The sequence below is a fragment of the Corvus brachyrhynchos genome, unplaced genomic scaffold, assembly GCF_000691975.1.
Source record: "Corvus brachyrhynchos isolate BGI_N302 unplaced genomic scaffold, ASM69197v1 scaffold381, whole genome shotgun sequence".
In the NCBI taxonomy this organism is placed as follows: Eukaryota; Metazoa; Chordata; class Aves; order Passeriformes; family Corvidae; genus Corvus; species Corvus brachyrhynchos.
The window spans coordinates 959398-984229 of record NW_008236219.1 but is presented as its reverse complement, the minus strand read 5'-3'; the positions used below and the strand labels follow the sequence as shown (position 1 = coordinate 984229).

Here is a 24832-nt window from a genome sequence, read left to right as displayed (position 1 = left end):
ATATGGTAATTTACAGGCTTAAGAAGGTATAAAATGGACATATGTTTTGGCTGTTTTAGCACATCTCCACTTACTCTAATTCTAATTATTATTGGGTTTTTCACCATTAATGTATATTCAGTGCAGTATTAAGCACAAAGAATACAAGTGTGTCTCCTAGGTAGACTGGCTTGGAGTCTGCTCAGAGGCGTAATGTGTCTTCTGGCAGGTCTAGAGAGTTGTGTGGCTTTTAATGCAATTTGCTAAGCAATCATCTGCTAAAATATGAGATGTATATGAGGCTAAATTTGTTACAGAATTGCTATTATCCTCCTTATTTTGTTTTAAGATGTATTTTTATGAACCCATTCAGTCCAAGATGCGCTCATGGAAAGACTCCAATATGTTAATCGGTATTTATTGAGTACCTCAGTGTAATGGGATGAACAGGCACTGTGGATTGTAATTAATACATTGACATGCAGTGACTGTAGGTGAATGGAAGATGAAAGCAGTTTAGAATGGACAGAGTGTGCATTCATCTTGCAGTGCTACATGGACACCCACCGAGTCAAAGAGCTCTCAAAAAGAATGGAAATGCATTTTCTTTGCCAAGCGGGAGTTTTTTGGCAATTGCAAAACAGACTGACATGGCAGAAATACAGTGTGGGTGCTGGGGGTGCTGCTAATGCATGAACTCCTCTGGAGAGCAGCATATCCCTCCAGCATTATCCATGAAGGAGAGGGATGCTTAGGACATAAAAGAACAAACTTGGCTGCTGCCATCCAGGTGAGAACAGCTGGTGTCTCCTCCTTCTCCCCCCTTCCACCTTTCCCTTATCCTGCACCCTCTCTGACTTGAATTCGGTGAAAACAAGTGCATTGAGGGAGGGCTTTGGCTCAGAAAATACGGTTTTTTCCTTTCTCAATCATGGTGAGTGTAACCCACTTACTGCTGTGATGCATTAGCACAGGTGGCCTCTGAACACAATGCATTAAACAAATTATATGAGCTGCGAATAATGCGGTTTGTATTCCAGCACATAAACAGGGCTTCAGCAAACACATAAACCAATGGCAAAAATCTACTTTTCAGATTTTGCTTTTCAAGCCCTGTAGTGAGGCACTAATACAATTATGTCAAAAGTCTGTTGAGCAGATAGAAGTAATGAACTGTTGGATTCCTGCTCTGTGAGAGCTCTTTAACAGCGGACATTGAGGAATGAAAGATTTCCCCTGCACCAGGCATCATGTGTCCAAGAGCTTTACAAGTAGCAAAAAAGAGAGTGGCAGGTTAGCTTCATTCTTCTGGCTCTTGGGAGGGGATCAGCAGCTCTGAGGCATCACTGATCAGCACTCCTTTTGTTAAACGTTAGGCAAGAGAAGACTTGGCAGGTGTAATTTCCTTTAAGGAGAAAGCAGGAGGGAAGGGAAAAGGAAGGCTGCGAGACTTCGTACCACACTGTACTGAGCCATCACCTTCATCCTCCTGTGCAGTCACTCTGAGGGGCAGATCTTCCATCAGGTTCTGCAAGCACCCCGTGAAACAAAAAGTGCTTTAGTAAGTGTTAGTGATCCACTAATTTACTATAATGAAAGAAACTTTGAAGAAATCAACAGGGCCAGTGGCAAAGCAATTTCATTACACGTCTCATGTCAGCCCACTGGATAATTTACTCTGAGGAATAGATACAAGTTGCTCATAGAATAGGTTGAAATATCTTATGAAGCAGTTATACGACTTGTGGGGATGTTTGACTTCCTATGGTTATTATTGCTTTTGTTATTAGATTTTGTGGACGATGCCCCATAGGAATTGGATTGTGAGGCCCAGCTAATTTAAAATTCCAGCATCAAAAGCTGTCAGATAAAGTCCATTTTAAGTTGCTTGAAATAACAGATTTATTTCAGTGCAGTGGAGGTGACTGGTGCTGAGCTCTGGAAGTAGCCCATGAAATACTGCAGTTGTTGTAACACCTGTATGGAGACAGTGGAAGTGCTGTCTGAGCCTTACTCTTTCTCTTTTTATTTTCTTGTGAAAAATTACCTAATAAAGTGTCAGAGTAACCAAGATGATTTTGCTGTGCTGAAATTTTACCTAATTGGTCTCCTGGGTGGTTCTGCTGTTGGAGCCTGGGTGAGCCCCAGGTTGTGCAGGGACTGTGCAGCTGATGTGCCCAGTCTCCAGCAAACCCAGCAGTGTCTGACTTTGAAGTGTGTTACTTCTTGTAAATCCGTTACGTATCAGGTTTGTGTTTTAAATACAAATTCTGCACACTCTGAGAGTCTTTGCCTATTCCAATGGTAAACTGGAATAACAGCTTGCCCAGAGTACCTGTGGATGTCCAATCCCTGAAGTGTTCAAGGCCAGGTTGGATGGGGCTTGGAGCAACCTGGTCTGGTGGAAATTGTCCCTGCCTGTTACTTTAATCATTTTTTAAGAGCTCATTTACTTGTAAGTGGAACTGTTCCTGGGTCACAATTCACCTACCTATAAATATTTGCAGTCTCTTTTGACCCATTTCTTCTGCCCACTCCATAAAATCAACAAGACATCAATCACCAGTGCAGTCTGCCTTAAAAATAAATAAATAAACCAGTAACAGCCCTGCAGGAAAAACAGCCCAAGGAGGAACAGAAGCTGCTAATTTACATTTTTTTGACTCCCTTCCTACCCTCAGCAGGTTAATACAGTGCAGGAGCTGGGATTCCACATGGCATTCCATCCCATCTTGCAGCCTGCTGGTTCCATCTTGCAGCCTGCTGGTTTTCTGTGCCTGCTCACTGCCGTCCAGGGCCACAGAAGGTGACTGCCCGTGGCCACCAGCATCTCCACCCCCATCTTTACATGCCTGGTTTCCCCTTCTCAATTAGACTATTTTTTTCCATACCTGCCTCTTTCTACTCTGATGGAAATAAAGGGAAAGGTTTTCAGATTAAGGCACAAGAGGAACATGAACAATTCCTATTTTGGCAAATTATGGTATTTCTAAGCCTTGTCCTTGTGTAACTCATGAAAAGGTTGACTATAGGTGTCCAAGAGATATTTTCTTTGTTGCTCGGAAATTGTTCTGTATCAACAGCAGATGGGTCTCAGCCGTCAAGGGCTATAACATCTCTCTTCAATTCACAGACACTGAAAAGCTGGAAGAGTCAAGGGTAACTTTTGTCTCTTATCTCACAGATCTCTTTCTAACTAGAGTAAGAAAGAAACCATTTTTTCACCATTTTAAATCCTTCTAAACATACCTATTGCAGGACTTGCCATGTCCTCCTCCTCTGGTCGTGGGCTGTCTCTGATGTCCCTGTGGTGTCCAGTGCAGAAGGAAATACATTGGCACTGCATATGAAAAGGTTACACGTTTGCTCATTCCTGTGCTACAAACTTCTTAGACATGTCCACATCACACTTAGATGTGGAAATAATGGTGGGATTTTGTCCAATTGAATTGGGTGTTGCAAGCTCTGCTGGTTTCTAAGGAGGGATTCCGATGGGAGATATCCCTGCTCCAGTGGATGGACAGCATCTCCCTTCTGTGTCAATACTTAAGGAGTTTCTTTTCTCAGAATTAGCTGGGCAACACATCAAGGACTATATCCAGATTTCACATTATGTGATTTTCTTACAACTGTTCATCCCATAGGTAGCCTGTCCCATGCTGGTGGAGGTTGGTGTCAGCCACATGGAAATGCCCCTGCCAAAAACAGGGTCTTTCTGGTCAGAGTATTGATTTGTGTGATCTGTAGCCATGGGAGTGGTGCTTCCTGGCAGGAATATGTGTCCTCACAAGGTGAAGGAGAGAATAATCCATATATTCAATAAAGTCTTCAGGATTTTGTATGCTTGAACACTGGTACAATGTCAACATCACAATCTCATCGGATCACAGGGTTTTAGTTAAATAAAATGACAAGAAATTCCTTTGGACTTTACCCATCACCTGAAGAAATTGGTTAGAGTCTGAGTTTGTAGAGCAAACACATTGAAATGAATTTGAAGAACTTCTGGAAATAGCAAGACCTGCATGGGTAACTTGCTTGCAATTTCTATTATTAAGATTTAATTTCTAAAATTGCAAACTATGACTGGGAATTATTGATTACATTACCCAAGAAATTTCTTGGTCTTCCTATCTTTGTGAATTACTTTTTCAATTTTTTTTTTTTTATTCAATGCAGCAAAGGGATCAACCACTTCTCTGTCATAGCTACTTTCACATTTCCACTGATCCTAATGCCTTCCTAGAATTGAGAGTAGTCAGTCTCTGTAAAATGCGATTTAGGCTTCCCTTTGTGCCACAGGACAGCAGGACCGGACAAGGGGGTGCGTTTGGGTGCCCAGTCAGTCTGACTGAAGCTCTCAGTTTTCAGGCAAGTGTTTGTTGTGTGGGTTTTTAATAGTATTCAACTTTTTGCTTTTCTGCCCTCCAGAGATGAATTTAGAAGCCATAAAGATGCCCTTCCTGCAGCCAGCACCAAACGGGCGGTTGTTAGGATCTGTCAGTGGAGTCGAGCAGGGCTAGTGCCTGAAGATGGCCCTGGCCCAGGGAGCTCCCGCTGTGACCAGGGATGCGCAGTGCCAGCCATGGCCATGGCAGACACAGATCCCCTCACAAGGACATTGCCGCTCACTGCTGCAAAGGGTTTTCATGCTGAGCATCGCAGTTTTTTCCCCTCTTGGCTAAAGCCCAACTGCCTTCTACTTCAAATGAAACTTTTGAAGAATACTTCATTTTCACTGTGCCTCAGAGTGACTTCTCCCCAGAATCTGACCTTGCTGTCTCCACCTGAAGCTGCTGTGAGAGCTGGGTGTCCAGGGGAATCGCTGCCACCAGCCACTATTTATCTCTCTCTAAAGTGAGACAGCCACACTCATGTATCACACACAGGGACTGGAGTGACTTTAAAGCCAAGATGACTGTAATGCTGAGGAGTAATTTGCAAAGTGGGTAAACTATCATGCTCTGGATTTTTAAAAGCAGTGTATTTGCTGTAGGTGGTTCCTCTCAAAGACCCCTTTCACCAGATACAGAAAGAAACCCTAGGACAGAGGTGCCAGATTTTCCAATTATTTAAATGCCATCATTTCATTGCAATAAAGGTTAGAGGACCCTGGACCATGAAAGAAATTTTTTACAAGAGACGATATTGTTTCATTTTTATAGAAAAGAATAAACAGTTTACCATGTGTTGGTAACAAAGCAGCTCTGCTGATGGGGGAGGATACAGACTAAGTTTATAACCATCTTCCTGAGCATGCAGAAAAAGGAGTGTTGGGTCCTGGATGGACACCAAGAGTTAGGGCATGTCTCTCTGATTGGGAACATTGAGGAGGATGTGGGGACTGCTGCCTCCAGACAACACCTGCAGGAAAGGACAGGAGCAGCCTCATGGGACAGGTTAGAGCAAGGAGAGGATGGTTGGTCACGTGGAAGAAGGCAAAGAGGCAGGTCCTGGTTTTCATAACTAAGCAAGACTCTGTTGGACCAGAGCTGTAGCACAAGGTGAGCTGATGGCACACCTGCACTGGGTACTCCTGGCAGCTGGCTGCAGCCACTAAGGAGTTGCCTTGTTCCCCTGACTGCTGCAGGGTAATATTTGTGGTATCTGGGAACAGCTGTATTGCCCTCTTCTGAAGCTAAATCTGGTGTAACAGTGGCAGGAGCAGATGAAGAAAGGATCTGTGAAAAAAAACCTCTGAGGCAGAATTGAGTAACTCTGCCCTGCAGAATATGGAACTGTCCAGCCTGACTATCTCCCAGAAAAACAGCATCTCTTGCAGAACATGGTAAGAAAGAGAATGCAGTAGCATCTGTGATCCAAGGCTCTGTGTCCTTAAATCAGTGAACCTGGATTTATAGAAGTGAACCACCTGTCATTTCCCTTGTAGGGGATTTTTTTTAAAAGCAGCAACATTCCTTTACATCACCTACCATGTCAGGGCAGTACAAACAATGGGCCTTTTTCCATCATGTTACCTGGCTGGAAACAGCAAATAAGGACATATGGAAAGTTTTTATTTTTTTCTGAGCAAGCTCTCCTACAGGAGGTGGGAAGGAGCCCTCATCTCCAACTTGATGGGCTGTCTGGAAAGGTTCAGTCTGGGATCTGATGGCACTATTTCAGTATTGATCATTTTCATGCATTTGGCAGGTAGCTATTTGCTTCATCTCTCCTTCCCACCGCCCCTAAAATTGTTGGGTCTGTGTACTAGTTTCAGTCACGTTTCATGAGAGGCAAAAGTTTTAAACATGCCAAATATCATTAAAAGCAACTGAAAAGGAAGCAAAAAATTGCATTTTTGTCCCAGCCGAGGGGAACACTGAAGAATAAGCTCACTGCCTGGGGACACATGGGAGAACACACTGGTGAGAAGGTCCTGCCAAACCTCCCACGGGCAGAGAGCTTCCTTGGGAGCTCACATTATCTTAGATGCCAAAGTCAACCTACCTTGGGCTGCTGCTGGATAAAACAAAACTGCTTCAGTTCCAGTGCTGAGAGATGCTCTTTCATATGCATAAACAGATGCTCAGATGGTTGTTGTTAAGTTACCTTCTCCCTGTATTAATTTGTAATAGCAGTAAGAGCAGAATGACTTCGCTATAACCCATGTTTTACTTTCCCTGGTAGGGGATGTTTTTTTCACAGGATATTTATTAATCATCTGCTCTTATTTCTTGAAAGATTTTTGAAAATAAGGGTTTGATCAGTTCACCCAGTCCAGATTAAACATGTCTCACCACAGCTGTGTTTCAAACCATTCAGCTCTGCTTTGCTCATTGTTGAGCATTCAGATTCCAAGAGGTTACAAATGGCCAGGGAGGAAGATTCATCTCCCTTTAAGCTGTCTCTTCACTTACAGAAGCCAATAGGCTGAACAGCACCCTTGCTGGCTGAAAACATAAAGTCCCATTTAATTCTTTTGCTCTCCCTACTTCCAGACTTTGTAATATAAAGTAATTAATCCTGATGCAGCCTGTGTGGCAGCTTGCAGCCTTGTTGATATTGCTCTGTTGCTCCAAGCAGAGGGAACTTGCATTGTTGCTTAACAAATTGACTGCTTATAATGGTTTAGAGAAATAATTTCTCTTTTAGTCTATTCCTTTCTTGGTGGCATCAAAAGCTTTCAGTAGTCAGCTCTCTATTACACCTGTGGGCAAGCAGAAATATGTTAAGAGAGGACATAGGGTTTATCTTTACTGCATTTGCATAAAATACAATTCAAACTATTTTGTTTTTCTGTGTTTTCTCTCCTCAAAGGGAAAAATTAAACAGACACGGTTATGTTAAACTGGTGCATGTTGTAACATGCCAAAGTCTTTCACACCACAGAATCCTCAGGGCAAGAATTGTGCCCTGGTTGTTCACATGGTGAAGAGAAAACTGGGAGTTGGGAAAACCAGTTGACTTCTGGGTATTGTTGTATTAAGCTAGACTATACACTGCAGTCCAATGCTATCCTGTGTTCTTGGAAGATGATTGAAATTTTTGAGTCATCTAAATTTGTTCAGTGCTAAGTGCTGTGTGACAGCACATTCACAATTTCTGCATCATCTCATGCAGGAAGTAAAGAACAAAAGTTGGAAATCTGGTTCCATGAACCTTTTGGATAGATTCAGCCTGGCTGGACTAACCGAAATGAGTACAAAACAGTTCTTATTTCATTACTTCTTTTTGGTTAATACGACACTTAAATACAGGCGTGGAATGTTCTGGCAGCTTGAAGTTAAGCTAAAACCAGTTATTTTGAGTGATTTCAGGTAGAACAACTTCCTGTGGTTTTCCCAGGATCCATTTTATGCGTGCTTGCATAAAGATTGGGTCTGTGTGCCTATTTTGGTAAAGAATGCACACAGTGGGGGTGTGGGCTGTCTGAAGCACAAGGAAATTCAAGAATGTTTTCCATTCTTTCTTAATTACATTACTTCTACAATTCCAGTGGCAGTAAATTGTTTTCTCTATCTTTTGTTTCGCTTTGCCCATTATCTCATCAAAAAATACAGCAGCTTTCCGATCAAGGTTTTGTGGCCTCAATTAATCATAATATATAAGAAATATATTTCACAAGAAAAAGTAAATACTTACCGGTTGTGCTTGGACATCCAAGTTAAGGGGATGGTGGGAACCTGCAGGGTGTGACGTGCCCTGAGGCTGAGGTGGGATTTCTTTTGCCACATCTTCCATCACATGTTTCAGATGCACTGTTCTGCTCTGGTGGCAGGTAACATGTGACCTATGGACCTGTGCAGCTTCTTTTGTAGATTTTTATATTTCTAATAAATTTTTGTAGTTGCTTCAGTCAGAGGACTGAGGATGAAGGATTGCTTGTGTCTGCGTAGAAACCAGAGAGAATAAGCACATACAACTGATTTAAATAGGCCTATGGTGACAATTTAATTAGGCATTCAGGCCATTGTTGCCATTTTTTATTTACTTATTTAGTGTCTAACACCTCTTTAGAAAGCCTTGATACTTTACTGCTTCATTAAATGCTGCAGTCTCCTCCCAGCTCCCTCCCATCTCTATTTAGATAGATTGGACGGATCCTGTTAGCTTTCTCCTGGTGATGATGGGGACCAAAAAGTCATTTAAACATATTTGGCAGGCCATATATCTTAATGCTACCCAGTAATAATTCAACAGAAAAAAAATATATCTCATGACTGCAGGCTAAATGAAATTAGAGCTTTGGGCTCCCTGGGGGCCAGAATCCTCTTGTCATACTTGATGTATATGAGATGGGCATTTGAGCTGTGTAGTCATGTGTAAGATGGAGAAATGATGTTCAGGGTTCTTCACTGGAGAGACGTGGTCTGAATGCCTTTTCAGGTGGGCAAAAATGCAGAAAGCCTTGCAGAAAGAGGTACCTCAGTGACCCAGAGTGCTGATGGCTGTGTGCAAACCCTCCAGGAGATGCCAGCCACACCCAGCAAACTGTAAAATCTGCTTTTCCAGCAATGAAAGTAAAGGAAAGAAACCAAGAGCAAATAGGGATGACAGGCAAGAGTGTTTCCATACTAGGAAAAAATCAAACGTTGTTCATCACCGCTATTGCAGGGGGAGCACATGAGGTATAAACAGGGCACAGATATTTTTATTACTGGGCCATCAAACCCTGCCCAGGGAGATTTAAGGCATTATTGCTGGAGGTAGCAGTCAGTGTAGTCAATGAAGTGTCTAACCTCAGTGAAGAAATTATCTAAGCTTCTTCCTATAATAGAGTTTATTTTCCCAGCATTAAATAAAAGGGGAGGATGTGTGTCTGGGGTGGAAGCCATGCCATTCCCAGCACGCTCCGGCCTGCTGTCACCAAGCTTTTGTTTTAGCTGTGAACTTTCCATAGCAGCAACTTCTTCTGGGTTGCATTTATTTATCTGAGCCACACAAATCCTGGGCTTTTATTACCCAGCTTGTGGTTTATGCATAGTTCAGGCTGGATGCCTGTGCCCAGCCGGGCACAGAAGGGACTGACTGCCCGAAGCACTAGGGACTCCTTGGCAAGATATATTAAAGGGTGATAACCTTATGTGCATCAGAATTTTAGCTTGGTGCCCCAGTTTTGTGTGTCAGGTGTATTACAGGCAGCCCAGAAGCAGAATGAACATCACAGGCTTGGGTTCTTCAGACAGGTGTTGCCCTGGATCAGGGCCGGCATCCATCTGCCCATCCTCATAGCCTCTAGCCCAAAGAGCATCACTTGATGCACTGATGCTGTTTTGACGTGTTTAAATGCAAAGGGACGTGTAACATCCCTGGACTGGCAATGCTGTTGGAGTCAGTGGAGTTTTTGTAGTGTGCAGCCAGTGTCTGTCTGGAATGGACATAGGGCTGCCATGCTCACCATGACCAATAGATGGGAAGCATCTGTGGCCACCACACAGCTGTCACGAGCAGTGATGTCAGGTGGTCTCTTCCATGCTATGTTTTGCTGCTGTGAACTAATTTCCAGTTTCATACTGTCAACATGTGTGTTCTCTTCCTTCCATTAAACTCTCACCCCATCACCCTGTTCTCCTGGCTTCAGCAATTATTTGGTTGCTGTTTAAGGATTTGATCCACTTTTTAAAAGCTCTGTGACAGAAAATCCTGACTCTTTCCAGGCGTCAGATCTGATGTCATATTCTGCAAGACTTCTTTTACAAGTATTTGTGTGGTTGTAAAAAAAATCTACAAAAACAACATGAAGAAAACCACACAAGCAAAACCTTGAAATTAAAACGACTGCAGAAGAGAACAAGGGTGCTAGAGAAGAGATCTCAGCTCTGTTGTCATTTTAGAAACGTCATTATCCAGTTATGGGGTTTGATATTGCTATTGATTTCACATAGAAGATACTCAAGTGCTACAGGCATGCGAATCGTATAAAACCCAAAGACAGGTCACTGCAAAAATATAGTAAGATTCTGGTTACAGCTTACATTTTTGGTGAAAAATGCCACTAATAGAATTCTGCAATGAAATTGTTCCTTAAATGAATTATTATTCCAGAATTTTCTGATTAATATAAATCCCCTATTATGTCATACTCCAATTAAATTAGACAGGATATTATTTTATGTGAGATTGTAATTAACTAAACTGGAATTTGGCCAACTAGTCATAATTTATACCTGGACAGTGAGAAGATGTATGAGGATTTTAATATTTATAGTTCGTTGAGAACTACCCAAGTTTCACATTCATCCAGGTGATGATATTTTGCCTTTCATTCACTGTTAATACTATAGGACTGATTTAGGACTCCTTTGTGACTCCAACCTTTAAACTTTACCTTTTTTCAAATATTTCTGTGTCTGTGAAATGTAGACATTTGTTTAACGTGCTAACATTTCAGCCAAGTTAATTTTTTTGGGGTGGTAAAAATAAAAAGGTAATGGCCCTGGCACAGGCTGCCCAGAGAAGCTGTGGCTGTGCCATCCCTGGACTTGTTCAATGACAGCTTGGACAGAGCTTGGAGCAACCTGGGATAGTGGAAGGTGTCCCTGCCCATGGCGGGCGGGTTGGAATGAGATCATCTTTAGGGTCCCTTCCAATCCAAGGATTCTGTGTCTTGCACATCTGGGATCATGGTGTGCACCTATCTGAGTATGCAATGGAGCCGTGCAGGGAACTGGCCCAGCAGAGAGAGTACTTTGTGTCAGGGAGAGAAAAAAAGATACCTGGAATCAATACTTTCTGATTTAGGCTTCTATTTTATAGGATTAAAAATGTTTCATGAGTGACCCAGAGGAAAAATGTAGACTGGAGGCAAAGTAGAAATTATTACTGTATCTAATAACTTCCAGATGTCCAGCAATATTTTGAGTAAAAGGGTGAAGTGCCAGTTTCCAAGCATTATATATTATCAGTTTCAAAGTGGGGATTTGTTTTTGGCTGGTTGCTTGATTGTGGGGTTTTTCTTTAGTTGATGCAAACACAGCCTTTGCTGGAAAACTTTTAAAATATCTGCCTTTTTTCTTAGGGATTAATAGCTTATAAATGATATTTTTAGTAGCCGTGAAATGGGAAGAACATAGTGTATTTTGCAACGTAGTTTTAAATATTCTAGTCACAGGTTTAACACTTACAAGAACCAGATCTTCTATATAGGAGTATAAATTGCTGCACAAGGTATTTGGACGATTCTGTTCTTACAGCCTGGCAAGCTATTTATGGAGCTTTACAGGACTTAATGGATTTTTCATGGACTTAACATTAATAACAGCCTAACGTAGTTCAAAGTTGCCCATCCTCATGGTATTTTATTTCTTCGCTGGCTCCGCAGGGATTTGCTTGGCAGTTTGGGTGCTCGGGGGCTGTGATGAGGGAGGACCTCTCCATTGTGGCAGTGGAAGGAAAAAATTCTTGAAAACTCTTAACGTTTGCATGAGTTTCCTGATTGTATAAAAGTAGCCCTTTGTGTAGGCCTGGAATAGGACAACCTGTGTGGGAAGGCCTGTCATTTCATTGTAAGACAGTAGTAAACATGACAGGTCAAAGCCATGAGATCTGTTGTGCACAGCAACTCATTACTGTCAACAGCAAAGTCATGGAATCACAGAACTGCTTGGGTTGGAAAGGACCTTTAAAGCTCATCTCATTCCAACCCCCCTGTCACGGGCAGGGATACCTTCCACTATCCCAGGTTACTCCAAGCCCCATCCAACCTGGCCTTGTCATTTTATAACCTTGCAGAAAAAAGAAAAATTAACCAAGACAATACTCAAAAATTAACAACAGAAAAACCCTCCAAAATGTAAAACTTGTCAGCATGTATTTGTTTAGATCCCAGTGAATAAAAACCTATTGATTCTTTCTCTGTCTTTAATAAAAGCAAATCCCTTTTCTCACCTGGCAGCTGTCAGCAATGGGAACTTCACCCTTCAGATTATCGTTTATTGAATCTTGAAGAAATTGAATTGTTCATTGTGTGTGTCAGCTGTAGTTTACTAGAACACTTCTGTCCCTCCAGGAATGGGCTGATTGCTGTAAACAGAGAATTGATTTAGTCTTAAATTTTAGATATTCAGATGCAGCCCTGGAGCATGTGTCTTCTTCCTTTCTTTTTAACATTATTGTGGAGTATTTATTATTAGGAGTATATAGCATGAACTGCCCATCACCCATAAACCAGATCTAATTTAAAAGATTGAAATATATTTTTTAATTTGAAAAAATTAGGGTTTTTTTACAAATATGGCTTGCCTTAGCCTTCGCCCTTTTGTCTCCTAATATCCATACCTCTTTATGCAAATGTACAGTTCATGTCTTCTTGTTTCATCATGCAACCCAAACATCCAAACTTCTTCTCAGTCTAAAAGGTCAGAGATCTTTTCAGAAGAGACAGATTTCATTTTTCACCTCTTTCTTTTGTCAGACTCAGCTGGGGGTTCCTTGAGCGCCACGTTTGAGTGTCATTGTGTAGTGGGGTTTATTTCTGATGCACAGCAGCAGAATTCACATATACTTGGCATCGCTGGCTCTGACTCCTGTCACGCCTTTTCTGGAGACTGTCCCATCCGTCATGTGAGCTGGTGTGTATTTACTCATGGGCACATCCTTTGATCACTTGACAGATGCTACAAGTGTACACCACTTAGAGGATCCGAGTGTTCCCAGTTCATCACTGCACAGATGTTCACTCTCTTCCCAGGTGGTCTGACCTGCAGAAAACACCACAGTTAATAACTATAAATATCTTAAAATTCATTACCTGAGGTAATTAGTGGAATTGTTAGTTCCTTCTGTGCATGGCACAAATGTGAACTATTTCCAGCAGGGTGATCACATCCACTGCACTACACACAGCACTGGGCTGTTTGTAATGCCTTGATTCAGTGGAAGATAGTATTTAGTAAGCAGCATGTGGGGTTCTTCTGCAAATATTTTACATGAAAGAAAATGACTGTGAAGCTGCAGGAAAGGAAGCTTAGAAGCATTCTTATATCAGAACTGAAAACTAGATAAAGATTCAAATCCTGTCTCATTCAACATTACACCATCCTTTTTTACTCTTTAACAATTGTGGGAGATAAATGTTGTGGCAGTATATGTTGCATAGTGCTAAAAATCTTTTAAGATTAAGAGAAGGTGGTTAGTAGAAGTCCCAGCAGGAACATATTCTTCCCAAGTTGCAAAGGGATTTATGAGGATGAGGGGAAGCTGCAGAACTGGATGCTCTGTGCATCAATTAAAGGGCTCAGTATGTGTTCCTGGGAGCTGCAAAAGGACCAGGTGGTGCCTCACAGGACATTGGCAGAGACTTCTTTCTTGGAAAATGAGAATAGTTACACATTTCTTTTGGAGAAGTTCAGCCTGTGGCTTCCAGTAGGACATTGAACAGGGGATTGACAGTTTAGGAAAGATGTTTTCTGACATCTAAGAACAGGTTAGTGTGCAGGGACCCTCTGTTTTGGAGAGAAGCATCATGTGATTTTGTACATGGTGCTGTAACAGCCCGTACCTGGTAAATAATAAGACAGCAATAGAGTCAGAGTCTGTCACATGCCTTTGTTGAACTATCAGTGTTGAGTTTTTGTCTGTGCTAGTCAGGAATATCTAATACAGGGCTGAGCAGGGGAGAGAGAAAACATAATCCTGAAGAGATGGGGTTAAATGATAGTGGCTGGCGTTGGACAGGGTATTCTGAGAGTAGCGCTCCCCTTGGGTTTTTTTGGATAGTGTTACTTGGTTTATTGGTGTGTGCTGAATTGGACTGCACTGTATTCCTCACTGGCACAGGACTGAAGACCAAAGACTCCTACTCTGAGATGACTGGTAAGATCTCAGCTCTTCTGAGATTTCTTTTTCCATCTCCCAGCCTTGTTTTTCCTCCTGGCCTACTTTGGACACCAAAAATAGTTACTGTGATTGGGAAAAAAAGTGGTTTAAGCCTCTTTTGTTGAATCAGGAAGCAGATTGATTGTGTTATGTGAGGATCAGCAATGGAAGTGATAAGTTCTGGGTTTCTGGATGTCTGAATTAATACTTAGGATGCTCTATAGCCAGCTGCAGCACAGTAATTTGTCCATGGATGTGTGTGTGTACATATATATTTGTGTGTGTACATTTTTATGGTATTTTAAAAATTCGTAATGTTAATACAGCAATCCTCCATATTATTCCAAGTCAGCCTGTTTAAACCTTCTACACAAACATGGATCTATTTGCAAGTGTCTGTATCACATGTTCTGTTAGAAACATTTGGTGATGCAGAGGCAAGAGCACTCTCTAGCAATCTGGAGACAGACCCAAAGCACTCTCTAGCAATCTGGTGGCGTTGTCATTTCATAAACGAAGTGTTGTAGAACTTGTAGAAAGAAATTGCTTTTTTCTTTGGTAAGGAATTCTTTTCCAGGTAAGGATTGCAAGCTGTTTTCTCCTCTTCATCCCAGCCCTGATGCTGAGAGCCTGCAGTGTAACCCACAGCTGCTTCCTCCCTACTCATTCATTCCAGGACAGTACCACTGCCATAGGACCCTGTGTGTTTTTCTTATCTCATAAGAAACATTGTCATTTAGGGTAAATATTATGCTGTTGCTAATGGGTTTAAAATTCATTTCAAGTTTTCCAATTACATATTTCATTTATTTCATGAATGTGAAATGACACTGCGGAGAGCAGAGCTGTTCACGTGCATGCGCTGAGCTGGAGAAGGTTTTACTTCTCCATTTTCCATGTAAACCCACAAATTTAATTATTGAAATGAAAGTTGTTCTTCTTTACTGTGAGGCTGAGATCGTGATGGGTACCTACCACTACTGTTTTATGTAGAAGGTAAAAAAACAGATGGTCCCTAATGGCCTATCCAAGTTCTGACCTTAGGTGGTGGCTGGTGATGTGTCTGGGAGTTGTTTTGGAGACAGGAATACTCTGCAATGAACAACCTTGGTGTCCTTCTCAAGATCATGGATTTATGTCCATTTTTTCTTGCAACCTGCCTGGCTCTGCCTGCCAAGCTGTTTCTTACTGTAGTTTTGAAAACCAGAACATCTTGCTGGTCTTCACTCTTTGCTCCATGGAGAGTTAGAGGACAACACCACGTGATACAGATCATGTTGTCACATGCATTTAAACATTCAAAAAGATATAAATACCTGATGGGAGTTCCGAAGTGTGAGAGCAGATTTTAAGTGGCTTCTCAGTGGGTGATGGAGAACTGCTTGGGTGTCCCTGAAGTTTCATAAAAATCAAAGTGATGTTAAAAAATAAATAGCCAAATGAGAATAAATAGCCAGATCTAGGAAAAAAAAAAAAGAAGGACCATCCTGATTTGTAATTCTGCATCGAGTGAAGCCACAAAATTCTGCCCATTTTTTAGCTGTTGTCGATTTATGGAAAGTATCAAATCCTGTTTAGGGCCTTAATATATGGATCTTCTGCTGTGGTACACTTGAAAACAGACCCAAAGTTGTAGGTGTGTGAGTGCAGTTCACAGATGAAATTTGCAAACCAGGTGTAGGTTCTGGGGGTACAAACCCAGGGACAAGCAAGGAAAATGCCCAGGATGTCTTTATCCCAGCCCATGATGAAGAGCTGTTCCATCTTCAAATATGAAATCCTGGTGTTCAGGGGTTTATTCTGCAGACTGAAGAGAGGAATCTGATTTCTTTGTTCAGTGATCAGAAGGAAAAAAAATGCATGTCAGAAAAATGTGTTCACATCTTTATTTTTCATTTGTGCATGAAAAGGATCAATGAGAACAAATGCTTGCTGCAAACATTACAGGTGATAAATTATTTTGGATATCTTTTCTCAAAGCATAGGGAGCACTCAAGTGCAGCAAACTATCTCAGTGTCTCAGGCACTAATAAAATCTCAACACAATTCTTAAACCCACAACTCTTCACCAATCTAAGATACATAGAAAGATAATTTAACTTATTTCATCTCAAGCTGAGAGTTTTACCTTTTTAAAATGGCAAACTGATTTACAAGGTTTTTCCTCTAAGTCCCTTAAAGTAAATTACCTGTCACAAGGGTTGTGGATCCCTGTCTGCATGTTTGAATAAAATGTGTAACAGATTTATAGCATTAATAATGGGGCTGTCATGGAAAGCTCTCAATTTGCAACAGGAGGAGTGGAGAGATGGCAGTTTGGTTATTTAGCACCCTGCTTGTCTTTCTTCTGAAGTTCTGAGAAGGACTCAGTTGCTGATTATTTAAGTTATGCATCCTTTTTTCTGATGGGACCTCTCCAACAGGCTTTTAGAGTGCTCCCTCCCCAAATCCATGAGTGTCCATAGCTGCCCAAATCTCAGTCCCTACATCTGGTGGTAGGTGCTGAGCATGTGGAGCACAATGCTCAGCAGATGAGGTGGGGGTGAACATTTTTACTTTCATCAGTGAAAGATGACTGAATTCTTCATCAACAAAAATCTACAGATTAACCAACTGATTCATGTTGACAACATTTGATACCATTCCTGCAGGAATAGCAATATTAAAATTGCTATTTTAGAACCTCTATTTAATAAATTTCAGTATCATTGGGGTAACATCATGTCTCTGCAGAAATTCATATACTCACGTGTACATCTGTGAAATTAGACTGGTGCACTTAAAATAAAATCCTGAACTTTATAAGCAATTCCAGCTGTGCTCTGTTGTAATAATATTTCTAAGGCTGTTGTTTTATCTAAATGCTTGTTGCAGAGCCCCAGTGAGACAGCCTATATATCTTACTCATCTGAGAGGAGTTTACATTTCATTCTCATTTATCTGTAAACAATGCACACAGCTCTATGGCAAGGGAGAGATGGATGGAGTCGCTGATGGGAAATGTATTGCATATCTGAAACGCATGCAGAGACCTTTGGATACATCTCCTCTTTTTTAACCAGGTAAGTTTGCTCCAAGCTTGGACAAAAGCATTGTTCTCTCTTGGTGAAGCAGTGGGTCCTAATGTGGATGGAGCTGCCTGTGGAAAGGGGAACACAAGGTCTCAGAGCTTGTCAGCAGCTTCCATGAGTCCATAACTAAGCTGTGTCTTCTTGAAGCTGTCCAAAGAGAGCAGAGTCTTTGGGTTGAGGGAGTCAGGTCTTTCCATCCTCTGAGAATGAACATCCTTTATTCCATCTTTGGCAATTCTCTTTGCTCAACTTCAAAGCAAAGAGAAGTAGTTCCTGGTGGCTAATTTCTCCAGTGGGTTGAGGTCCCTTTGTAAATCTCATAAAATCTCTTCTTAAAATCTCTTCTAATTCCTTCAGTTCAATAAAATCTGGCTTGTAGTAATTTAAAATTCAAAAGCCTTCAAAGGCTGAGAGGAGCATGCACATCTGAAGGACATGGCAGAGTTATTACAGTTAAGATGACCTTTCCAACATTTCATTGCTACACTGAGGAGTGGAAGAGCCGCTACTGCAAGACTATTCTTGCGAGGAGTGGGAAAAGCTGCCTGGGGCAAAAACCTGCCATGGGGAGTGAAGATGAGTGCTCTCCTCCAGTATCAGTGATTTTTATACCAGTATAGGCAGTATAAACTTGAGAGCTTTTGCCAGTAGGGCTGATGGGGTAAAAAATCACACTCTGAACTGGATAGTGCAGACCAGTCTGAGGATACTGCTGTGCCTTCCTGCTTCTTTTGCTGTCTAAGGAAAATTGAATTCTATGTGAACTAAGTTCACTAATTCTAAGTGAACATCTTTCTGTGCTGGACAGGGACTTAATTGGAGAGTCACATATTTATTACATATCTTGTACAATGTGGTAGTTAAAACAAAAAAAGAGAAAGATAAAATGACAGACAACCTGGAAATCATTAAAGTACTCCAGAAAAAATAAATGGAATACCAACATTAATATTTTTGTTTCAACAGTATTAATAGTCCCCAAGTACTAGTTCTGTATCATGCTATTTATTGAAATACCAGTGCTGTGTGTTTTGGTTTATTTGCGAACCTTGTGCCATCTGGATCTCAATCAAGAAAAAACCACTTGCAGTGGAGTAAGAAATAAGGCGTGCATAGAGTATTAAATTTCCACAACAATTTATATTGCATTATTTTTAATTACATTAGCTTTCCTGCCACATAATTATTTTGCAAATATATTCCGAAGCAAAAGATACGTAGATGTGTTCACACTGTTATCTTCCATCCCAAAATGTAACAGTGCCTTTTGGTATGTTTTGTATGTGCATAACTTAACTGGGAAATTAGTTAAAACTTTAAAATCAAACCATAATTTGAATAACCATGTATGTTCTTTGGCGACCTGAGGTTGCTTCACTCCCGCTGTGGGCATTGCTGGATTCATGCTGTGGTGCAGATTTCACTTGGAGGGCTGTACTGACCAGGAAACTTCTATTTTCCTAAGAAAATAAGCAGATGGGACCTCAAATGAATGCAATAGGCAGGTCACTTCCACTGCTGTTGTAAAAAGGCAACAGTGAGGGGGGCTGATGATGTACCTCAGTTAAAAATGCAAAACTGTAGACAAAGAGATACCTGATGTGGACTTGGCCTTGTGAGGAATCAATCTGCTGATTTATTCTCTGTTACACCAACTTTCAGTGCACGTTTGTCACAAGGAGATTTTATTCAAATATCATGTTTTAGGTAGCATGTAGGTAACATCTGTGCATGTTACCTTGCAGTAATGTAAAATGAAGAGATAACTATAAAATGTGAAGCTTGCTTGGGCAATGTCTACATTAAATTACTATAATTTAAAATTAGACTATTCTAGTCTATAAGAGCCACACACAGAGCTGTCAATTTAATTATATTACCTTATTGTCATTCAAGTAGCATGTACAATCCCTTCCAACAAGTGTGACATTAATAGTGTGACATTAATAGTGTAACTACAGTAAAAAAGGAAATCATTGCTAAGATTTGATGTCGTTTTCCTATTGATCCTTCATTAGATGTTTTCAGGGGTCTGCTGCTAACCCAGGTGGAAGTGCTGGTCAGAGGAAATAAACTGCTTAGAGTCTGGGAAATCAAAATTGTATGTAACATCGACAGAGCCTAAGGAGGTTCTGAGTAACCTTTTCTCTCTGTTTCCAGCCGTCTAATACATGGCACTATAATGTAGAGAAGGACATAAACTAGTCCCTTAATCAGTGCTCAGCTATGATTCAAGAATTTTGACAGAAAAGTGGGTATTTAGGACTGTTAAGCTGGGAACATCAAGCAGTGAGAGGCATTGTACTCCTGGAAGTGTGACCTTGCCCATATTTCAAGGAAAACCTTAACTTTAATAATTTTAGAGTTCTAATGCTGCTAGTTAATTAAATATTATTGATCCCTGCTGTGGGTCTTGATACAGTGCTGTAAAAGTAATACCATGCTTTGTCCTGTTTTCCATATGGGAGAGGATTTTGAGATGTTTTCCTTACTGAACCATTATCTGCACTTCCCTTTCCCATCCTGTGCTGCCCCTGGGTGCTATTTTCCTGCAGTTAATTTGGAGTTTTACTCCATTTTTGCTCAGTGTGCACTTTTCCCAGTCTTTCTTGGGCTGTGCAAGCCAGTGTCTGGCTTTTTTGTGTGCAAACAACTAGAGAGAGTTTATCCTTCTCTGATACGGATTGAGTATGTCTGTAAGAAACATCCACAGCCTTCTTGTGGGATGCAAAACACCAGTGCATCACACTGACACCATCAGTGTTACTCGAATGCTGTGGGATCTTGCATCCCTTTTTGTTACAAAATCATTTTATTCATGGCTGTGTAATTAAGAAAAATACACTCCAAAAAGCTGTAATTTACCTATCAAGTAATGTGCAATATTTGTTCCTGGATTTGGGGTTTCTCTGTGTTCATGCAGACTAAATGAAAATAAATCTGTAATATCCAGCAGGGTGTTTATGCTGAATTGCTGCTGTACGTATATTGCTGGAATTTAAACACGATGCAAGAACCATAACCAGAAAGTTGGAGGTGTACTCTGCTTAAGCAGCAGTCTTCTAATTAGATCTCTGAGCCTTGGAGTAACCTTTTCTGCGGTTTGTTGCCTTTTACAAGGAAGATCTTTAAAACCTTCCTTCATAATCTAAGTGCTGAATGTGCTACAGAGGGCTAAGACACAGCAGTAAAAACCACACTATAATATTTGTAATATTAAATTTATTGTGTTCGATAGCATTTATCACTGTCACAGTGATTATCTGCTTCTAATTAGGAAAGAGCAGGGAAACCTCTCAGCATTGGTCACCACAGCAGGCGGGAGGTGGCAGGGGGAGGAGATCTGGTTAACCTTCTGTCTAAACCCCACCAGCAGAAATAACACTGTTCTGCTCAATCCATATGGTTCTCTCCTGACACCTGCAAGATTCCAACTTACGGAAACTCATTAACATGCATTTTTTAAATTTCTGGTGCAAATTGCCGTGAAGTGCCCTTCATCTGTTAAGAACAGCAAGTGTGTGCATCTTGTTGCTCAAGCTGTGCAACATCCTCACCCTCCAAACCTGATGTGGGATGCAGCTGGGCTTCCCTGTGTGCTGTGAGATTGTCGGGTGCTCTGTGCCCCCTGGTCCCGGGGAGGAGCACGAGGCATTGTCACACAAGGCAGTTGTTGTCACACGAGGCAGTCACTGCATAAGTCAGTCACACTCAGAATGAAGATGCAATGTGCATTGCTGGTGACTAAGTGGAAATTTTGGGTGATTGCAACCTGGTGTTCTCAAAATCAGGGACCAGAGCTATCTCTCACCCCTCTGTCCGATCTCCACATGTCCGTGGAGGTCTAGCCAGCATTGAATGACATGGTGTGATGCCACTGACTTGCTAAGTAGAATTAAAAACAGCACTTTTCTTCATCCTGTAATTTACATAAAGTTATTCAGGCACAGAAACTGTCTCTGATTATTTTTCATTGCAGTGAGTGAGAACACTGATCACGACAGGTTCCACCCTTCCGGGGTAGAAGGTTTTTTGTAATATTTTTATACCTTAAATAACCCCAGCACTGATGCATTGGACTCAGCACATTTGTGTTTTGCCAGGATAGGTATTTCATTGAGGGCTGGTATAAGCTGTAGCAGCAAAGCTCATTTTATGGCCCTGTAAATGGCATACAGACAAGGCAGATTTGCTGCTGTGGCTTATCACAGCTGGACTACTATCAGCAGCCTTTTCCTAGCAGGCACCTATCTTCAATTTCAACTTTGTCCCTCAGGCTCCTGTATAACCAGAAGACTTTTGAAAATCTGGGAATAACTTGCTGAAGGCCTTTTATCCATTACTGTTTTTAAGCATTTAATATTTAAATACCATTTTATCATCCTAATATTATTATTATTGCCTACACATCCTGCTGTTCCCTGGGGTCTTTATGAAACTGACTAGGAGGACCCAATGTCCATCCACTCTGCTTTCGCCCTGATGCTGGTCCTGGGTGCATCACCCAGCACAGTGATGCTGATACATCAACAAACGCCCAGTTTAAATGTTCCTTCAGCACAGGGCAGGAAAAAACGCGAAGCAAGATATATCCAGCTCTTCCAATGACTGTCAAGGAATGAAATACAATTTATATTTCTCTGGGGTAGTACTGCAAGTTGCATTGCTGTATGAAAATGCCAACAAGGCTACAACACACCATTAGTAATGAGAATGGAATAAATTACCTCCAGATGAAATTTTTGATTGAATTGCAATCTAATATCTCACTAATATATTACAATAATATTAGGATGATTAAAATATGTTTAAAACCTAAGTCATCTGAAATACTAAGATCTAGTGCTGGGTAAAAGGCCCATAATGTATATATGTCCTTTTGATTCTCAAAAATGGGCAGGTAATTTGGTGTTGTTTGGCTCTGTGGTGTCATAAAGCTCCTCTCTGATGTGTGCGTGAAGTGTTTGTTGTCAGTTTTAAATGTTTCTTCCCAACAACAGCAGTACTGGGGGCCACCTTAGGTACAGTCATTAGCTATGATATATTTTGCATAAGTCTACCAGAATACACAGGTAATGGTCACATGGAAAAACCTTAGTTCCTTCCCAGTTTCCTCTGGGAGAGGACTGGGTACTCAGCATCAGAGCTAAAATCCTCTGGAGTGAGTGAGAGGGTTTTGTGAATTAGTTAAACTAGTTTATGTGCATTGATGACTCTCCCTGAGTGACTTACCTGAGCAGCAGGGGATGTAGTTAGCCAGCAGGTTGACTCCAGTGTGGTGGAGATACTTTTGTTGGCCCTGGAGATTTGATGACTCACTTAAACAGCCCTGCCCTATGGTTTTGTAGAGCTCAGCTCATATGATCACCCATCATGCTAATTACTGGCAGGTAAAGGATTTGCTGGGAAAGCTTCAGGTAGGAAAAATATCACACTGGCCCATTGAACCTGCTTTGTGCTTGGTACTTTGTCAGCTTCTTGTTAGCAGAAATGCAACTGCCTTTGAAGTCAGTGATTTTATATGTGAAATATGTAATATTTTATATTTTTTTTTTTCTTCAACTGCATCCCTCAGGAAACTCAAGGACAATATACTGTGCTAGTAGCACAGCTTGGAGAATACTGGTCTCTTCCCACCCTCCACCTTCCTTCTTTACATTTTACCTCTGCACTGTAACCAAATAGACCACCTTCCATTGAGTAGTCCAGAAAAACAAGAAAAACTGTTCATCATTTGACTTTTCCAGTGCTATGAGGTTCAGTCCTTAGGCCAAGAAGCACAACAACCTTCTGTTGCCACAATCTATTATAAAATTTATTGTGCCTTAATTGATCTTTAATCGTCCCAGCTTGGTTAGCTCTTATTTATTGCTGAGTAACTCGTACTCCAGAACCCATTGAAATAAAACCTATTCCAGGAGAGAAATTGCTGACTGAAGACTCCTGCTCCCAGTCACGGGAGAAGCAGCACACTCAGAATCCCGTTAGATGAATGCCTGTGAAGGAAGAGCCAGCTTTCTGTGAATGGAAAGATAAAATGCAGTCATAATTTAAGCCGTTTGATATACTAAACAGTTAGAATGTGTTTTGCAAATTCCTTACTGTAGGAGTGAATCACTCCCAAGTCAGTCATTGCACAAAAAGGCAAAGCAAAAGTGTTTATTGTGCATTTCTATCTGGGAATTGAACAGGTTTAGGGGGAAGTGCCTAAACTGACATGGGCTTCAGGAGTGTGTAACCATGGGTGCATCTATAGATACAGGAATTCACACATTCATGTACCGGGAACATCAGAGGCTACCAGTTCAAGAACTTGAAAATCATTGTATGCCAGATTTGCAGTAAGAAATAAGTTAAATAAATTGGACTGTGAGCAGGGGTAGTAGCTCCAACCCCCTGGTTGTCAACAGACTTTGAATCCTTGTTCAGATCACTGAAGCTGCCTCTGTTGGAGCTGGAGGGGCAGCAGGAGGCTTCAGATCCAAGAGGAGAGCAGTGGGTACTGTGGTCCAGCTGCCTCCTTGATGATCACAGAATTGCAGAATGTTGTGGGTTGGAGGGGAACTTAAGGCTCATCTCATTCCAAACCCCTGCCATTGACAGGGATATCTTCCACTAGACCAGGTTGCTCCAAGCCCTGCCCAACCTGGTCTTGAACACGTCCAGGGATGGGGCAGCCATAGTTTCTCTGGGAAACATATGCCAGGGCCTCAGCACCCTCACAGGGAAGAATTTCTTCTAAGTATCTCAATGACACCTAAATCCACCCTCCTTCAGTTTAAAGCCATTCCCCCTTATCCTGTCATTCCAGGCCCTTGTCCAAAGTCCCTCTCCAGCTCTCTTGTAGCTCCCTCTAGGCACTGGAAGGGGCTCTAAGGTCTTCTGGAGACTTCTCCAGGTTGAAGAACCCCAGCTCTCTCAGCCTGTGATGGCTTTAGTGGAATGGACAGAGCATTGGTCATGGAGAGAGGACATGCAGAACTCAAGATGGGAGGAGAGGACTTCATAGGAGGGAGATAGGGACAAGGCTTTGAAATTATAATATGGTTTCAGAAGGAGCCATGAAAGGGCAAATGAGGCAAGAAAAGAGGAGAGTTTGGGAAAAAGATGAAGCTTTCCACTCCTGCCCACCCACTGTGGGACTGTGGGTGCCCTTGTGCCTTGTGCATGAGGCTGGGAGCAGAATCCACTCATTGCTTCCCATAGAGACTTTATTTCCAGTTCCACCTTTGCCAATCCAAATCCATTGGAGCTGAAATGCTCCATGCCAGGAACCTGCTGAAAATGAATTTTTAGTTTTTATTTGCTTTCTGGAAACTGTGTGAAAAATTGCTCAGCAGCTTGTGGTAACAAGATTAGAAAAACGCCCAGTGTTTAGTTCCTGCTACGGAAAAAAAATCTTATTGGTACTACAGTGTGAAGGTTTAATATGGGATGTTTCGCAGTATTGGATTTAAACATGCCAGTTGGTCTACACTTGGAGTCAGGTATCTCACTTCAGCTTAAAGCTGGGTTTAGAAATG

The 24832-nt window shown here is 41.5% G+C and overlaps 1 protein-coding gene across 5 annotated transcripts in view; it reads left to right on the top strand.

Annotated features, from left to right (window-relative positions):
• The window catches only part of LOC103624216 (follistatin-related protein 4), a 228162-nt gene that overhangs the window by 138835 nt on the left and 64495 nt on the right, over positions 1–24832 (top strand). The window lies entirely within an intron of this gene.